The sequence below is a fragment of the Macrobrachium rosenbergii genome, chromosome 41, assembly GCF_040412425.1.
Source record: "Macrobrachium rosenbergii isolate ZJJX-2024 chromosome 41, ASM4041242v1, whole genome shotgun sequence".
Lineage (NCBI taxonomy): Eukaryota > Metazoa > Arthropoda > Malacostraca > Decapoda > Palaemonidae > Macrobrachium > Macrobrachium rosenbergii.
The window spans coordinates 7,110,967-7,118,295 of NC_089781.1; positions in this window are offsets into that span (position 1 = coordinate 7,110,967).

The window sequence follows — 7,329 nt, forward strand, 5'->3', positions numbered from 1 at the left end:
GTCAAATTCACGAAAATTTCGGTAGCTGATCTGGTTAAAAGAAATTTTCACACATCCCACTTTGCTTGATTTGTCAATTTTGAAACTGGAATGTAGTTGGCTGTCAATAATGCCTGCATATGGAAAACAAATGGAATGATAAACTAATTATTCAGTCACCAGTAAAAAAATTAGTAATTCTGTATATACAAGATCTGTGAAGATGAGATCAAAATGTACACAAGATAAAGGTTCATGAATGAATGAATTTTTAACAAAGCCGACGAATAAAAAAGTAGATGAATAAATAAAAAATAACGTTGACGACTCAAATACAACCAATCGGTAGACAGTCGTATAAATGAAGCAGTGGGCACATATACCAATTTACTTCATACGCAACATGAATTCTCATTGATTATTAAAACCCACTTTCACAAGCAATACCTTACTGTCCCAAAATATTTCCCCATAAAATCACCTGAATCTTTGTAGTGCTCCATGTTTACACCTATACTCCATAACGTCCGATCAGACAAAAGCGGAAAAAATACATCTCCGTAGTACTGACAAATTCCACCTCATTCAAATTTTTACTTCAAAGATGAACACTGAACATTAGCAACTCAAGAAGAAACCCAAACAACACAGATAAGCAAAGAAACGAACGTCCCTTTCACCTTTACTGTTAGGTTTCTGGTCACGGTTTTCACCTACGTGTCTGAACTCCCAGGGCAGATTTTTCCTTGACGTTAGGATTCTGTAGATAGTTTCAACATAGATGTCCAAGCTTCCTTGACGTTAGGACTCTGTAGATAGTTTCAACATAGATGTCCCAACTTCCTTGACGTTACGACTCAGTAGATAGTTTCAACAATGATGTCCAAACTTCTTTGACGTTAGGATTCTGTAGAGAGTTTCAACATAAATGTCCAAACTTCCTTGACGTTAGGATTCTGTAGATAGTTTCAACATAGCTGTCCAAGCTTCTTTGACGTTAGGATTCCGTAAATAGTTTCAACATAGATGTCCAAACTTCCTTGACGTTAGGATTCTGTAGATGGTTTCAACATAGATGTCCAAGCTTCCTTAACGTTAGGATTCTGCAGATAGTTTCAACATAGATGTCCTAGCTTCTTTGACGTTAGGATTCCGTAGATAGTTTCAACATAGATGTCCAAACTTCCTTGACGTTAGGATTCCGTAGATAGTTTCAACATGGATGTCCAAACTTCTTGGCGTTAGGATTCCGTAAATAGTTTCAACATAGATGTCCAAACTTCCTTGACGTTAGGATTCTGTAAATAGTTTCAACATAGATGTCCAAGCTTCCTTGACGTTAGGATTCTGTAGAGTTTCAACATAAATGTCCAAGCTTCTTTGACGTTAAGATTCCGTAAATAGTTTCAACATAGATGTCCAAACTTCCTTGACGTTAGGATTCTGTAGATAGTTTCAACATAGATGTCCAAGCTTCCTTAACGTTAGGATTCTGTAGATAGTTTCAACATAGATGTCCAAGCTTCCTTAACGTTAGGATTCTGTAGATAGTTTCAACATAGATGTCCAAGCTTCTTTGACGTTAGGATTCCGTAGATAGTTTCAACATAGATGTCCAAACTTCCTTGACGTTAGGATTCCGTAGATAGTTTCAACATGGATGTCCAAACTTCTTGGCGTTAGGATTCCGTAAATAGTTTCAACATAGATGTCCAAACTTCCTTGACGTTAGGATTCTGTAAATAGTTTCAACATAGATGTCCAAGCTTCCTTGACGTTAGGATTCTATAGATAGTTTCAACATAGATGTCCAAGCTTCCTTAACGTTAGGATTCCGTAGATAGTTTCAACATAGATGTCCAAACTTCCTTGACGTTAGGAATCCGTAGACAGTTTCAACATGGATGTCCAAACTTCTTGGCGTTAGGATTCCGTAAATAGTTTCAACATAGATGTCCAAACTTCCTTGACGTTAGGATTCTGTAAATAGTTTCAACATAGATGTCCAAGCTTCCTTGACGTAAGGATTCTGTAAATAGTTTCAACACAGATGTCCAAACTTCATTTAATTTAAAACGTCCAAACTCACCGGTAGGGTTTAGCCTATACGTTAACACTCCTCAAGAGGTTTTGACGGATTTTAAAGAACTCTACAGTTTTTTTTCTTATTTAAGAAAGATGGTTGTACCTAGATACAGTTTTAACCTCGATAATAGCACTGCAGATGTGTCTAGCCTACACTTAAGATCTATAGATGGCCTCAACTATGATGTTATCATTGCAACTAGTTTTAAGACGAACGTTAGCACTACATAGACGGGAATAACCTAGAAGTTAGCAACGCAAATCATAAACCTAAAATTAAAAGAATATTTCGATTCATTTCTAACGGCTGAAACGAAAAAAACAAAACAGTACTTCGTATAGGGACTTTTCTTTACTAAAAACTCCTCTTGGGTATCTAACAAGGGACTATGATTTTGCATTTTCTTTATGGTAACCAAGTAATCTTTTTCTATATCTTATCTCTCGCCTGTATTTCAGTAAGTACATGAATATGTCACTGTAATGAATAGCATTAACATGAACAGCTGCGTCCACTAATACTACTAGTACTACTAATAATATTATCCATCAATACTGTCATAAAAAGAGGAGAGGGGAAGAGGTGATGATGAAGGGGCTGCGGTAACGGGAAAGAAAATATATCTTTCAACATGTAATATTTCCTTGTCATTCTGAAGATTTATAACCATTGAGAGGCCGCCACAAATAAATGAAGAAAAGGTGTAACAGACATCAAAAATAATGTCATGAAATTAAAAAAATCAAGCCAGACTTCAAAAATAAACATATATTTTAGTAACAAAGATCCAAGTTTACAGTGAATTAATTTAATATTTCCTGATCATCTGTATGGGATGTAATGAAACACTCATAATGTAAGGAGTAAGTCTAAACAATAATATATATACATATAGATATATACATATATACACACATACACACATATATATATATATATATATATATATGTATATATATATATATATATATATGTATGTATATATGTATATATATATATATATATATATATATATATATATATATATATATATATATATATACTGTACCCCAGTAAGCCCCTTGGTTTTAAGTAAGGTCACTTTGAAAAAACTTTACAGTACAGTTTGTCAAGCTGGTTCAGCAAGGTTGGAAAACATATGCACGCAATATACAACCTCTGAAAAAACACTCTAACCTTAATCTCCTATGTGACGAGAGTAACAGCGAGTTGCTGCATTAAAATTATTTTAATGGGATATTTCTCTCCTCTGAAGAGTTTCCCTACTCTTTGCAATAAGATCGTGGAAGTGAGAACATTCGGCATAAACATTAGCCCCAAAGAAAGGAAATAAATAAACACCCAGCCCAAGAAGGGAAGGACAGAGAGAGAGAGAGAGAGAGAGAGAGAGAGAGAGAGAGAGAGAGAGAGAGAGAGAGAGAGAGGTTTCATTCCAAAGACCATAACTCTTCCCGAGAGCCATTCCTCAGGAAGACTTGACGACTAAAGAATGAGAATTAAACCCTTCACAATGAGATCGTCCTTATTACGACATAATTCCTGCCGCCGCTTTACGCCCTATTATTCGTTCTGAAATGAATTGGTCTTTCATAAACAAACGGTAAAGTACAAAATTTCTATATATACAAAGAACATAATTTAACCTGTCTCGCAGGTGAAATTTAAGTGGAAGAGCGTAAATAAAGACGCCATTATTCTCGTCAAATGTGACGGCTTAGAATATAATTTTACCAAAGGTTGAGTTTTTAATTTTCAAAAAGTGGTTGCTATTGTAACCCAGTTTGGTCGTCACATTCTAAAGAATTTTAGTTATTCGCAAAAATCGAGAATCTTAATAGCCAATCATGGAAATTAACTACCCATCACGAAAATTTTATTAATATGCTTATCCAGAAGTTCATTTACATGGAACACATTATCATCTAACGTGATCATATTCTTGTCTCTCACTCTGTCCCTTTCTCTCTCTTTAAAATGGCAAATGCTAATAGTCAGACTTATGTTAAATCACAAAAACACAAAAATGAAAACACAGTAAGCATACACAGAAAAGGGAAAAAAGTTTTGCTCAAATATACAGTTTCAACTAAGCAAAATAATCTATGAAACCAATTCGTGACTCTTGTATAATGTTTTTGTAATTTTCTCAATTATATTTCAGCAATAAGCAGATCAATGCCAACGTCTTTATTTGTCTTGCTAAACTACATCAAATGTAGTGACGACAATAATAATAATAATAATAATAATAATAATAATAATAATAATAATAATAATAATAATATGTTGTCAGTATCAGATATTGAAATAAACGGCAGAGTTGTTCATGGGACATCTTACAAGTATTTGCGCAAAGTGGACAAAAAAATGAGACAGTCAATCTCCTTTCTCTAAGCCAGGAAGGTCAGCTATTCATTTTTTTGTTGTTTGTCAATTCAAAACTGAGCTGGAATCATACCCATGTTAATTTGTCAAAACATAATTTATAACAATCTGACTTCCAGGTTAAGTGATATTTCATTTCTGCACTTGAGTGCAAACTGATATCTAGAAAATAAACCATATATAATCATAAATAGAAAAAAAATCTAATTCTCGACAAATGGAAATCTTGCCAAGCAGTTCAAAGACGTAAAAATATTTTGGAAATTCAGGATCAACGAATTTGTATTTTTTCAACCCTTCATACCATTCGCTTATGGAATCTGGAATCCCTGCCTCCTCCTATATTTCCTAAATCGCCTGGTTTTCATCTTTTCAGAAAGACGATTTTTCATGATTTACAACAACAAAAATTCCAATGCATGTTTTTTTACTAGAATGTTAATCAAGCTTTACTTTTTTCCACGCGACAAATTTCTGATGTCCATAAAGATATGTGTTGCCACGAAAGTTATAAAAAATCCGTAAATCAATTAATCAGCTCCCAAACATATTTTTTTTTTATCAACGCCCGAAAAAGATTTGAGCAGATCTGCCCGTCTCAGGTCTCTTCAATACACAGAAATCGACAGAGCACAAATTTACGACTGATCACTCGACCCTCTACAGACCAATGTGTATTTTTCTCATAAATAACATGAGAAATTAGCAATCTTGCAAACAAAAAAAACATTTATATCTATAATGGTTTAGTAAACACGCACTGTCATCGGCCGATGTTTGTCCACTGCAGCATCTACCAGCCCCTAGGGAAGAGAGAGGTAGAACCCAGCAACGGTCTGAAGAAGGCAGAATCTTCTTGATTCTATTAGCGAATGGTATGAAGCATATACGGAACAAAATCTTCAGAATAGTCTAACATATTATAAAACTATTCAAATTAAAACAAATAATTAATTTTCTAAAGTTATTATACGAAAAAAAAGGTATCTCATATCAACAGTTGGTCGCCTAAGCCAAAAATGAAGTATTGAACAGTTCACAATAAGGAACAAAGATCACAAATACCAGAGCCTTAAAAAAAAATTTCTAAGACAGCCTTGACATGTGAAATAAATAAATCTTGTGGGCCTTTCTTCTTCTGAGAGAGAGAGAGAGAGAGAGAGAGAGAGAGAGAGAGAGAGAGAGAGAGAACAAGAATACCTTATGTCCTCTTTCGTAACTCCAGAGGCACAGTATAGACCGAGTCATTTATTTGATGATATTCATGACCATTATGCGCTGTGAAACTCGTTCCTTTTGATTGTAAATCACCAAAATATACAGGAGAGGTTCGTGTGGAGGAAAATGTTTGACTGTATAGTTAATTTCAACAAGGAAGAGAGAGAGAGAGAGAGAGAGAGAGAGAGAGAGAGAGAGAGAGAGAGAGAGTAGAAAAAAGGAGTTTCTATGGACTGAGACAGAAAGACAGGAAACTAGAATTTCAGAGGAAAGAAAAATTGTTTATACTGACTTAGAGAGAGAGAGAGAGAGAGAGAGAGAGAGAGAGAGAGAGAGAGAGAGAGAGAGAGAGAGAGAGAGAGAGAGGATGACAAATAATGGGCATAGCAGCAAGTGTTTACTCACAATCCCCCTAAAAAAAAAACTCAAACAAAAAATAGAGAACACCAGTAAAAATACAAAAGGAAATAATGGCAGAAGAGAATTTAATGGATTTTCACAACGGAAAAATGACGAATATAGTCAAAGAGACGCCTGCTGTCGCGATTTGACAAAGAAGATAAACATAATAGCAACCATACCCATGTAACTGATGTAAACGTAAAAATATGTTCCAACAACAAAGCAGTTCTCTACACAAGGAAATGTAAATGTTCTTCTTTTGCTTCGTGATTTTTTCATAAAGAATTTATCGGCCTCCCGGTGTTACTCTCTCTCTCTCTCTCTCTCTCTCTCTCTCTCTCTCTCTCTCTCTCTCTCTGTTTGAAGCGAAATTTTCCCTTGTTCTTGAATGTACGGGTAATATTCGTGTGACATACGAAGACTACAATTTACGGCTAGGGTTATATATAACAGACTACATCTGATATATATTAATGCATTAGCGAAACTTATATCAATTATCCGCATATGAATTCACTTCTCTGTTAAGAAAGACCCAAATCACGGAGTCTCCAATAATTATACGTTATCTGCAGTGACCTTAAACTTTATTTTTGTATGTTAATGCAACGATTAAACAGCTACGGCAACAACTCGTCCCCAAAGACACTGCAGTAAACCATTCTAACTGATTCACAGAGAAAGCTTTCGCGCAACAAGGAATCTGGCTCCAACCTGAAACATTATACTCAGACGATTCAATAAATACTCACAATTATTTTCCTCGCAAACCATTGAAAAGTAAACAGCACGAAGCGACTTCGGTTACCCCCACGTACCTGTTGGAACAAAGAAATTAAAGAAAAAAGTTACTAAAAAAAATGACCAGCCAGAAAACGGATGTTTAGCAATTATTCAATGCAGATCGTTTAACAGGAGCAAATGAAATCAGCGGGGAAATCTAATTCCCAGAAATTCATTAGGCAATGTTTTACGATCCCATTTTTTCCCCCCAATAAAACCGAGGCGCTTGTTCGAAGCAATGGAGCAAATACAGCGCTAATAATGAATGGTTTACCGAAAGCCAATAAAGTCTCATCTAGTTCACTAGTTCACAAAGCGAAAGATAAGCTTGGCAGCATTACGGCTTCTGCTTGCGACGAATGAGGAAACAAACAAACATCTGTGGGGAATATAGCATGGAAGGTGATCCTAATGATTAAACTATGCTTTTGTGCGGTCATTTTTCTTTAAATTTATGCCGGAAATTTTAAGATACC